This window comes from Oncorhynchus masou, chromosome 28, assembly GCF_036934945.1.
Source record: "Oncorhynchus masou masou isolate Uvic2021 chromosome 28, UVic_Omas_1.1, whole genome shotgun sequence".
In the NCBI taxonomy this organism is placed as follows: Eukaryota; Metazoa; Chordata; class Actinopteri; order Salmoniformes; family Salmonidae; genus Oncorhynchus; species Oncorhynchus masou.
The window spans coordinates 70,055,532-70,068,780 of NC_088239.1; positions in this window are offsets into that span (position 1 = coordinate 70,055,532).

A 13,249-nucleotide genomic window follows, 5' to 3' on the forward strand; every position below is an offset into this window, starting at 1 on the left:
CCTCTTATTAAGATGAGGATCCCCAGTGTCTGTTTGTCTTGTGTTCAGAGCAGTAGCATCTTCCAAACGGAAGGAGAGAAGAGGGGAGAGGAGGGAGGGAGAGAGAGGGGTAGGAGGTAAAGGAGTGTGTTTGATGTGTAAATATGCGGCACTCAGTTGGCTTGTGTTGTTTTCTCCACAGAAATGCAGGTGAATTACACATTAGTTTGGGTCAAAATTAGATTATTCAAAAGGGGTATAGTAGGAGATTATCATTAGCATGCATATAATTAATTAGCCTCTTCCTCTATCTCTCCCTCTCTTTACTCTCCTCCTTGTTTCTTATTGTCATGGGGAACATAACCGTCTTTGACATCTTTAAACTCAGTTCCTGTGAACTGGGCAGCAGCATATTCCCAACGGAAGACCATGCTCAGAAGGTACTGGGGTTCTAGCTGTTGCGAGACATGGTAGCAGCAGATGGAGAATTTTATAATTACAGTATATTCAAGATCAAAGGTTACTGTCATCATGGTGACAAAAACGGGGGGAAATGAGCTGATGCAAACAGACACAGACAGTGAGGTTGTTCTACAGCAGGTATTCCCAAACTGGGTACTCCCAGGGATACGCGCAATGCAAATGTGATTCACATTTTCAACAGTACATTTGTATTTACCAACAGGGCTATACATTTGGGTGAGGTTTTTTTCTCGCTAGAGTAGCCTCGTTTCACTGCCAAAAATAAAATTCAACCATCTAGTGTTCAGCAAAATAACAACATAATGTCAAATACAGGTAGCCTAGTCAAATAATCACCATCCAATCGCATTAACCATTACTCTCGTGGGAAACCTTCACTCTTACTCAGACATTTCGAAACAATACATGACAATAAGAAAAATAAGCCACAGGAGTTTTTTGAACGAGAATAAAGATGACTTTCGAGTAGTAATAAAAGATACCATTAACAAGAAGGGGCTAGAAGTGTCTTATATGGTGAGCTACCGAGTGGCTAGGACAGGCAAGCCCCATACTATTGTGGAGGACTTAATTCTTCCTGCTGCCACGGATATGTCTGGGACAATGCTGGGGGAAAAGGGCAAAAAAACTATACAGACAATGTCTTCATCAAACAACACTGTTTCACAACGCATCAGTGACATGGCAGGAGATGTTTTGAAACAATTACTGCTTCGCATACAAGCCAGTGAATTATATGCGTTACAGCTGGATGAGTCAACAGGTGTTGCGGGCTTGGCACAGCTCCCGGTATATGTCTGTTACGTTTATGGGGGGTCAATTAAGGAAGACACACTCTTCTGCAAACCACTGGAAACCAGGACAACATGAGAGGATATTTTTAAAGTAGTGGACAGCTTTGTGACATCAAATGGACTTGTGGTCAAGATGTGTTGGTATCTGTACTCATGGCACAAAAGCCATGACAGGGAGACATAGTGGAGTGGTAACGCACGTGTAAGCAGTTGCTCCTGATGCCACTTGGATCCACTGCAGCATCTACCGAGAGGCTCTTGCTGCCAAGGGAATACCTGACAGCTTGAAAGATGTTTAGGACATAACATTGAAAATGGTTACTTTTGTTAAAGCAAGGCCCCTGAACTCGTGGGGGAGGGGGGGGTATGTTATGCAATGATATGGCCATGAAACGCATTTACAAGATAAATGCACTGATGATCAAGGGGCAAAGTATTGACACATTTTTTTTAAATGAGAGCATAGTTGTCTTTACTGACCATAATTTTCAAATGTCTGTCCGCTTGCACGAGGACGAGTTTCTCACACGACTGGCCTATCTGGGTGATGTTTTTTCTCGCCTGAATGATCTGAATCTAGGATTACAGGGACCTCTCCTGTAATGTTGTCCGTAAACTCAAGCTTATGGACAATGTCAAATGTGATATAGCGAAGCACCTGAGTGAGCTGGGTGCGCCATTATGCAGGTACTTTCCCAAAACAGACGACACAAACAGCTGGATTCGTTATCCCTTTCATGCCCTGCCTCCAGTCCACTTACCAATATCTGAACAAGAGAGTCTCATCGAAATTGCAACAAGCGGTTCTGTGAAAATTGAATTTAATCAGAAGCCACTGCCAGATTTCTAGAATGGGCTGCGCTTAGAGTGTCTTTCCTTGGCAAATCGCGCTGTTAAGACACTGATGCCCTTTGCAACCACATGCCTATGTGAGAGTGGATTCTCGGCCCTCGCTAGCATGAAAACTAAATACAGGCCAGACTGTGTGTGGACAGTTATTTAAGACAGACTCTGTCAGAGTCGTGTGTATAGGTGGCAGGGAAGTCAGGCGCATGAGAATCAAACTGACAGATGTGCAGGGCGATCCAGATGGAGATGGTGGAATTCTCACAACTTGGAAAGATCTAATATGTCCTCCACCGGAACCCAGCATCTCTCTTCCGGACCGTACCCCTCCCAGTCCATGAGGTACTGAAGGCCCCTCACCCGATGTCTCGAATCCAAGATGGATCGAACAGACTACGCCGGGACCCCCTCGATGTCCAGAGGGGGCGGTGGAACATCCCGCACTTCAGCTTCCTTGAGCCTGAGGAGAGACACATGGAACGAGAGGTTAATACGGTAATTAGTGGGTAGCTGTAACCTATAACATACCTCGTTCCCTCTCCTCAGGACATTAAACGGTCCCACAAACCTCGGAACCAGCTTCAGCCAGGACAGCCGGAGGGGCAGGTTTCGGGTCGAGAGCCAGACCCTGTCCCATGGTGCGAACACCGGTGCCTCACTGCGGTGACGATCCGCGCCAACTTTCTGGTGCAGTATGGCACGCTGAAGGTGGACGTGGGTGGCCTCCCAGGGTTCCTCCGCACGCCCGGAACCAATTGTCCACCGCAGGAGCCTTGGTCTGACTCTGATGCCAAGGAGCCAGAACTGGCTGATACCCTAATACACATTGAAAGGGAGAAAGGTTAGTGGAGGAGTTGCGTAGCAAGTTCTGGGCCATCTCTGCACAGGGCACAAACTTCGCCCACTCCTCCGGCCAGTCCTGGCAATAAGACCGCAGAAACCTATCCACACCCTGGTTAACTCTCTACCTGCCCATTACTCTCAGGATGAAAACCTGAGGTAAGGCTGACCGAGACCCCCAGACGTTCCATGAATGCCTTCCAGACCCATGATGTGAACTGGGGACCGCGATCAGACACTATATCCTCAGGCACCCCATAGTGCCGGAAAATGTGTGTAAACAGGGCCTCCGCACTTTGTAAGGCTGTAGGGAGACCGGGCAAAGGGAGGAGACGACAGGACTTAGAAAAACAATCCACAACGACCAGGATCGTGGTGTTACCCTGTGGAAGATCAGTTAAAAAAATCCACCGACAGGTGCAACCACGGCCGTTGTGGAAATGGTAAGGTTTGTAACTTACCTCTGGGCAGGTGTCTAGGAGCCTTGCACTGGGCGCACACTGAGAAGGAGGAAACATAAATCCTCATGTCCTTAGCTAAAGTGGGCCACCAGTACCTCCCATCAGGACAGCGCACCGTCCAACCAATCCCAGGATGACTAGAGGAGGGTGACGTGTGGGCCCAATAGATCAGTCGGTCGTGGACAGCAGACGGAACGTACAGACGCCCAGCTGGACACTGAGGGGGAGAGGGCTCTGCACGTGACGCCCGCTCAATGTCCGCGTCCAGCTCCCACACTACCGGCGCCACCAAACAAGAAGCTGGGAGTATGGGAGTGGGATCCATGGACCGCTCCTCTGTGTCATACAGCCGGGACAGTGTGTCTGCCTTAACCTTCTGGGAGCCTGGTCTGTAAGAGAGAGAAAACACAAAACAAGTGAAAAACATGGCCCACCTTGCCTGACGAGGATTCAGTCTCCTCGCCTCCCGGATCTACTCCAGATTGCGATGGTCAGTCCAGATGAGAAAAGGGTGTTTAGCCCCCTCAAGCCAATGTCTCCACGCCTTCAAGGCTTTTACGACAGCCAACAGCTCCCGGTCCCCCACATCATAGTTTCGCTCCGCGAGGGCTGAGCTTCTTCAAAAAGAAGGCACAGGAGCGGAGCTTCAGTGGCGTACCTGAGGGCGGAGCTTCAGTGGCGTACCCGAGCACTGAGAGAGCGATGAGAGAGCACTGCTCCAATCCCAGCTTCGGATGCGTCCACCTCCACTATGAATGGCAAAGAGGGATCCGGATGAGCCAACACAGGAACCGAGGTAAACAGAGCCTTCAGGTGCCTAAAAGCCCTGCAAGCGCACCAGGCCCACCTTTAGCAGTGAGGTAATGGGAGCAGCAACCAGACCAAAATCCCGGATTAACCTCCGGTAGTATTTGGCAAACCCTTAGAATCGCTGCACCTCCTTTACCGTGGTGGGAGTCGGCCAATTACGCACGGCTGCAATGTGGTCGCTCGCCATCTCAACTCCTGAGGTGGAAATCCGATGCCCTAGGAAGGAGATGGATTGTTGGAAGAACAAGCATTTCTCAGCCTTGACATATAGATCATGCTCCAACAGGCGACCAAGCACTTTGCGCACCAGGGACATGTGCTCGGCACGTGTAGCGGAGTATATCACGATGTCATCGATATACACCACTACACCCTGCCCGTGCAGGTCTTTGAAAATCTCATCTACAAATGATTGGAAGACTGATGGAGCATTCATCAACCCATATGGCATGACGAGGTACTCATAATGACCTGAGGTGGTGCTAAATGCCGTCTTCCACTCGTCTCCCTTCCGAATATGCACCAGATTGTAGGCACTCCTGACATCCAGTTTAGTGAAGAAGCGCGCCCCGTGCATTGACTCAATCGCCGAAGTGATAAGAGGTAGCGGGTAACTATATCTCACCGTGATTTTATTGAGACCTCGATAATCAATGCACGGGCGCAAACCGCCATCCTTCTTCTTCACAAAAAAGAAACTCGAGGAGACGAGTGAAATGAAGGGCTGAATGTACCCCTGATGCAGGGATTCGGAGACATATGCCTCCATAGCCACCGTCTCCGCTTGCGACAGGGGATACGCGTGACTCCTGGGAAGTTCAGCATCTAGCAGGAGATCTATCGCACAATCCCCCCGTCGATGGGGTGGTAATTAACTCCCTGTCTCTCCCAGCGGTCCATATTCTGGACAACACGATCCATGGCAGCGCTCATATTGTCAATCATCTCCGTATGTTCCATGACTCGCTCCTCCACCTCCATTGCCGGGGTACCTTCTCCTGCTGACCTTATGTTGGGTCAGAGATTCTTTCAGAGTCGCGTGTATAGGTGGCAGTGAAGTAAGGCGCAGGAGAATCAAACTGAATGTAATGGAGTTATTTAATAACAAAAACTAAACATAATTCCAACACTAAATGTAACAATAAAACAAAGTGGGTAGGAGGACCCGTCACGCACCAATACAGACAACACAGCACTGAATAACAAACAATCTCTGACAAAGACATGAGGGGAAACAGAGGGTTAAATACACAACAGGTAATGAATTGGATTGAAACCAGGTGTGTAGGAAGACAAGACAAAACCAATGAAAAATGGATCAATGATGCCTAGAAGACCGGTGACGTCGACCGCCGAGCACCGCCCAAACAAGGTGAGGCTTCGACTTCGGCAGAAGTCATGACACTCTCTAATACAACCCAACATTGCAGAGTTATGTGCATCCTTTCAAGCACACCCTTCTCATTAACCTGTGGTGAGTTATTCACAATTTTCGATGAACAAATAAAGTGTAATATGTAAGAAGGATAAATAAAGAACAAAACTATTGATTATTGATTATTATTATATGCCCTGGTCATATAAGAGCTCTTTGTCACTTCCCATGAGGCGGATTGTGACAAAAACTCACACTCATTCTTATATTTAATAAATCTTATGGTGTGTGTGTGGCAGGCTTACAATGATGGTATAGAACAACATTTGAGAGTGCACTGACCCCGGTGCTAGAGGGGGTGCGCAGCTGGAGGTTGAATGTTTGAAGCGTTATGGGACTATAAAAAGTTTGGGAACCATTGTTCTTTAGCAACCGTCTGCTACCCTGACACTGACAGAGAGTGATACATTACAATATTCCAACAAGCACTTATGGGTAGTGCTGTGAACACTTACCTTGGCCCTGCAGGTAGAGCTTTGTACCATGTTGAAGTGCCAGCAAGAGGAGCATATGGTGCTGGGCCCCTTTGTATTTAATTTTTTATTTTATTTCTCTCCTGTTTGTCTGCCTCTCTTCCTTCCTGCCTGCTCTGTTCTATTTTGGGCAGACCTGTGGTCCATGAACCATCCAAGAGATTACATACTTTGAACGTCTTGGTCCCTCATCAGCACTCTCAATGCCCTTACCCAATACCCCTACACTTTATATCATTGTCCCAGGCCACCTTCCATTTAGTGGCAGGAAAGCACATCTGGAATGGAGAGGCAATTAGGCATCACGCTAGGAAAAATGTGTAGGAATCACCTGATGGAATGGGAGGCAGTACCGTAGATGCCAAGTTATGTAATTATTTTTTTCCAAGATGGCGCCGGAGGAGATGGCCACCGTTTTACGGTCTCCTAACCAATTGTGCTATTATGTGATTTTTTTAACGATATTTGTAAATTATTTTGTACATAATGTTTCTGCAACCGTATTTTACGGAAGAAAAGAGCTTCTGGATATCAGGACAGCGATCACTCACCTCAGATTAGACAAAGATTTCTTCAACATCAACAACAACAGCAGCAAGCAGGACTCACAAGATATTCTCCAAACAACCCACAGGGCAGACATCCCAATTATTCGCAAGAGGAAGCGACGCAGAGGACGAAGAGCCGGATGCCTCGTCCGGACCCACAGAAGACAACTAGGAAAGCTGCCGTTAACGTCAATATTACTCGCCAACGTGCAGTCAATGGACAATAAACTAGACGAGGTAAGATCACGAATATCCTACCAACAGGATATAAAAAAAATTTAATATCCCTATGCTTCACTGAATCATGGCTGAATGACGACATGGATATTCAGCTAGTGGGATACACGCTGCACTGGCAGGATAGAACAGTACACTCCGGTAAGACGAGGGGGGGGGGCGATCTGTGCATATTTGTAGACAACAGCTGGTGCACGAAATCTAAGGAAGTCTCTATATTTTGCTCGCCTGAAGTTGAGTATATTGTGATAAACTGCAGGCTACACTACTTGCCTAGAGAGTTCTCAGCTATACTTTTTGTGGCTATTTATTTACCACCACAGACAGATGTTGGCACTAAGACCGCATTCAGTCAGCTGTATAAGGAAATAAGCAAACAGGAAACCACTCACCCAGAGGTGGCGCTCCTAGTGGCCGGAGACTTTAATGCAAGGAAACTTAAATCAGTTCTACCAAATCTCTATCAACATATTAAATGTGCAACCAGAGGAAAAACAATTCTAGATCACCTGTACTCCACACACAGAGACGCGTACAAAGCTCTCCCTCGCCCTCCATTTGGTAAATCCGACCACAACTCTATCCTCCTGATTCCTGCTTACAAGCAAAAATTAAAGCAGGAAGCACCAGTGACTCGGTCTATAAAAAAATGGTCAGATGAAGCAGATGCTAAACTACAGGACTGCTTTGCTATCACAGACTGGAACATGTTCCGGGATTCTTCCGATGACATTGAGGAGTACACCACATCAGTCACTGGCTTTATCAAGTGCATTGAGGATGTCGTCCCCACAGTGACTGTACGTACATACCCCAACCAGAAGCCATGGATTACAGGCAACACTGAGCTAAAGGGTAGAGCTGCCGCTTTCAAGGTGCGGGACTCTAACCCGGAAGCTTACAATAAATCCCGCTATGCCCTGCGACGAACCATCAAACAGGCAAAGCGTCAATACAGGGCTAAGATTGAATCATACTACACCTGCTCCGACGCTCATTGGATGTGGCAGGGCTTGCAAACTATTACAAAGGGACTACAAAGGGACTACAAAGGGAAGCCCAGCCGCGAGCTGCCCCGTGACACGAGCCTACCAGACAAGCTAAATCACTTCCATGCTCGCTTCGAGGCAAGCAAAACTGAGGCACGAGATTATCGGCTGTTCCGGACGACTGTGTGATCACACTCTCTGTAGCCGACATGAGTGAGATATTTAAACAGGTCAACATACACAAGGCTGCGGGGCCAGACGGATTACCAGGACGTGTGCTCCGGGCATGTGCTGACCAACTGGCAGGTGTCTTCACTGACATTTTCCACATGTCCCTAATTGAGTCTGTAATACCAACATGCTTCAAGCAGACCACCATAGTCCCTGTGCCCAAGAACACAAATGCAACCTGCCTAAATGACTACAGACCCGTAGCACTTATGTCCGTAGCTGGTAATGGCTCACATCAACATCATTATCCCAGAAACCCTAGACCCACTCCAATTTGCATACCGCCCAAACAGATCCACAAATGACGCAATCTCTACTGCACTCTACACTGCCCTTTCCCACCTGGACAAAAGGATAGCTCAGTGTTCAACACTATAGTACCCTCAAAGCTCATCACTAAGCTAAGGATCCTGGGACTAAATACCACCCTCTGCAACTGGATCCTGGACGTCCTGACAGGCCACCCCCAGGTGGTGAGGCAAGGTAGCAACACATCTTCCACGCTGATGCTCAACACTGGAGCTCCCTAGTGCGTGGTCAGTCCCCTCCTGTAGTCCCTGTTCACCCACGACTGCATGGCCAGGCACGTCTCCAACACCATCATTAAGTTTTCTGACGACACAACAGTGGCCTGATCACCGACAACGACGAGACAGCCTATAGGGAGGAGGTCAAAGACCTGGCCTGGTGGTGCCAGAATAACAATCCCTATCCCTCAATGTAACCAAGACTAAGGAGATGATTGTGGACTACAGGAAAAGGAGCACCGAGCACGTCCCCATTCTCATCGACGGGGCTGTAGTGGAGCAGGTTGAGACCTTCAAATTCCTTGGTGTCCACATCAACAACAAACTAGATTGGTCCAAACACACCAAGACAGTCGTGTAGAGGGCACGACAAAGCCTATTCCCCCTCAGGAAACCAAAAAGATTTGGCATGGGTCCTGAGATCCTCAAAAGGTTCTACAGCTGCAACATCGAGAGCATCCTGACTGGTTGCATCACTGCCTGGTACGGCAATTGCTCGGCCTCCGACCGCAAGGCACTTCAGAGGGTAGTGCGTACGGCCCAGTACATCACTGGGGCTAAGCTGCCTGCCATCCAGGACCTCTACACCAGCCTGTGTCAGAGGAAGGCCCTAACAATTGTCAGGCCCCAGCCAACCCAGTCATAGACTGTTCTCTCTACTACCGCATGGCAAGCGTTACCAGAGTGCCAAGTCTAGGACAAAAAGGCTTCTCAACAGTTTTTACCCCTAATCCATTAGACTATTTGCATTGTGTGACCCCCCCAACCCCCCAACCCCTCTTTTACGCTGCTGCTACTCTCTGCTTATCTTATATGCTTAGTCACTTTAACTATACATTCATGTACATACTACCTAAATTGGCCCAACCAACCAGTGCTCCCGCACATTGGCTAACCGGGATATCTGCATTGTGTCCCACCACCCGGCAACCTGTCTTTTTACTCTTCTGCTACTCTCTGTTCATCATATATACACAGTCACTTTAACCATATCTACATGTACATACTACCTCAATAAGCCTGACTAACAGGTGTCTGTATATAGCCTTGCCACTCTTTTTTCAAATGTCGTTCTACTGTTGTTTTATTTCTTTACTTACCTACACACACACATACCTTTTTTGGCACCATTGGTTAGAGCCTGTAAGGAAGCATTTCACTGTAAGGTTTACACCTGTTGTATTCGGCTCACGTGACAAATAAACTTTGATTTGATTAATCTCTTTCAAACATTCAGTGTTCCATAGCTGTGCTTATTTTGTTATTAGTCCCAAGGGTTGGGGAAAGGTTTGGGTTGTGGTTGAGGGTTAAGTTTGAAAAGGAATGTGGACATGAAGCTAGGGTTTGGGTAGAGTTGTGGATCGGGCTTGGGTTGAGGTTAAGGTTTAGGGTATAACTGTCATTGAGGTAAAATAGATAAGAGACCAGTTTGGCTGGGTTTATTTCAGGGTAAGTTTTAGTATAGAGTCAGAATATTTGATGGAGGATATTTGGCTCAGTCATTTGTTGTTATAAAAACTTAATAGTGAAGCGCTGGACTTCTATTTTTTTATTAGTACTTGGCTCATTTGGCCTGTAATTGTTTTCCTCTTGCCTAAAGCTACTTGGATATATTGATCTTTGAGTCTAGACAAGTCTATTCTCCGAGTAATGTCTCTGTACAATACTTAATTTGGCTTTAGAGTCTAGTTTTTTAGTTTTGGCATAAACCCTGAAATGACTCCATGTCATCTCTCCTCTCTGTCTCTCTCTCCTCTCCCTCTCTCTGTCTCACTCTCTCGCTCCTCCTCTCCCCTCCTCTCTCCCTCTGTCTCTCTCCTATTCCCCACTCTCTCTCTCCTCTCCCCCTCTCTGTTTCTCTCTCCCTCTCTCCTTCCATTAAGCAACACACTACCTGTCCTTTTCCCCATGTTAATTGTAGTGTCTATTGTCTTCTGCGTCTTTCCCCCTCTCCTGTTGCATGTTTATGTGTTAAGTGTGTGGGGGCTGAGAGTCATCAATCCACCGATCCCTCAATCCATCTACAGCCATCCATCAGCCGAGTGGTGCTAAAGATTAAGTGCTCTCGTCCAATAAAACCACAGGCCAGCTATCATTAACCACTTAACCTCCCAGCCCAGCCACTTCACAGCATTAAGAATACCCAGATAACCTGTTATGCCTGTTACAGCTTTATGCCCTTGGTACCTAAATGCCCCATCTGGGACGTATCCATGGATATCTTGTTAGCCATAATGAATCCTGTGAAATGGTTAGATAATTTGATGGCAGGGATATTAATCTGTGACCAGACTGCCCTCGTTCTCTTTTTAGGAGTCTAATGTTCTAGTTGACAGTTCTCTCCACCCCCTCATTGAGACAGAGAAGTAGCCTTATTCAGTGAGCTGCTATATTCCAGGTTTGTTCTCCTCTCCTTTCCTCGCCTCTTCTTTCCCTTCCTCTCCTTTACTGTCCTCCTCTCCTCCACCCTCCTCTCCTCCCTCCACCCCTAGCAGATGGTATCTGTCCATCTGGGTATAGTGTGGTGAATAGATTAAATAACTGGAGGTGGGAGAGACATTGAGGTGTTATTAATGAGGCTGGGAAACAGCACAGCTACGGACAGAAAGAGTTGTCATAACTGTGGTGAGAACATGGTCCGCTCCGTTAGCATGCACCAGTATCCATACAGCAGCACTAGCAGCAGCCAGAGAATAGATCAAGTCCACCACGGTTTGATTGACAATGGCAAGGCCAGTGTATTACGGGGGAAGTTAATTCATATTGTGCTTATTGCAAATGAGGAATGAGAGAATTAGAGCAATTTGTGCAGCTGAATTTTTTTTAGCAAAACAGTAGTTTGAATTGCTGGATAATACTTGTGGCCAGATAATATGTTCATTCGTTTTTCGATAATAGTAATTTTTGCACAATGTCGTCCTTATTCCTGTGGCATCAACTGAACTTCTCCATGTTTACATAGCACCTATATATTCAAGCAGTACAATTGTCTACAAAGAGCGCTACAGACCCCATTTTCCTTAAACAGGTTGGAGAGATACAGAAGCAGATGAGAACTGGCTGCATTACAGTCTGTGTGCCTGTCCTTTCCCTGCTGTTTCAAGCTATGGGGGAAAATAGTATCAATACTGTTATTAATATCAAAGTTAATATGAGTTAATATGATTCTGTCATTGTTTCGTCCCTCTGCTCCTAGATGGTGGAGCACATCTCTTCTGTCTGCTGCTTGCCCTGCACAGTTCAGATAGACTGAAACAAACTAGGTGATAAAACCGTGTCAGTGTTTGTGCACTTAATTGAATATTTCATGATATTGGCTTATCTGTCTGCAGGAGGATTTCACATTCCCAACTTTGCTTTTATCTGCTATTAGAGTCTAGCGGCAAATGCTATAATAGTGTGCAGCCTTATAAAAGGACTTGCATACACAATGTACACTCTCAAGCTCACAGAAAAACCAAGACGCCGGCTGGCTCTCTCTCTCTCTCTCTCTCTCTCTCTCTCTCTCTCTCTTCTCTTATTTATTTATATATATATATCCAATTGAAAGCATCTCACTTCTCAAGGCTGGGTTCTCTACAGGGGCAGCTCTTGACATCAAGGCCCCAGAAAGCCGTCTCTGACCTTGAAAATGCCGCATTCACTGCTGCTGATTTCACTGACTGTCATCTCTCAAAGCCTTATCCCTCCCATTTTCTTAATTGACACATCCTGTTTCTGTTTGGTTGAAACTTCAAGAATGTCCTTTGAATGCAGTAGTCCCATTTAGAGTTTTGGAGCAACTTAGCAGAGAGATATAACTTGTCCTTGATTCCATCCCTATCGATCATTCCCTCCACCACCTGCGCCACCTGGTACCTTCCACACCGTCCTCCTCCATCACCACCGCAGGCTGCGGCCTGCCAAAAAATGTATAAAGAAAAAAATAAGAAATGAAATTATGTGTGTTTATGGCCCGTCTGAGGTCAGAGGATGTGGTAGTAATTCATCACTGTCGTCTGGACGTCAACACCCTGCGAGCGGGTCATTACCTTCCTCTGATTAAACATCAGGCTGAGATGGTGCCAGGGAGAGGCCGACCAGCCCACCTCAGCTACAGTTTCTAATATTGTTCTTCATCCATAACCTCAAATGTAGGGCTTATGAATGCTCTGTTAAGCATGATATTCACTGCTAGTGAAGATTGTCTCAGGAATTACAGTAAGTATTGGTGGTTACACACTCTCTATATTAATTATAATGCTGTCATGCATTGTGCTAGTTTGACAAACTGATGATTGATGTTACATGAATATGCATATACATAAAAACTGCTCAAGGCCAGGTTGAACAGGACTCCTCTCCTGCTGTTGCAATATCACCGCTTCTTGTAAACAGTCTATTTCTTATCTCTCATCTCTCTATTGAGTTTCCTAGGGGGTGCATGTGGTCTGTACTCTGTACTGGGACTGTGGGCAAGGAGATGAGGAGCTGAGTGGAAGAGGGGGGGAAGGGAAGAGAGGCAGTGTGGATGCCTGGGCCTCCGGTGAGTCTGCACATCCCCGTCTGCTTGTAGACTGACAGGGAGAATAATTAATCTAATGGTGGTAAACTGAC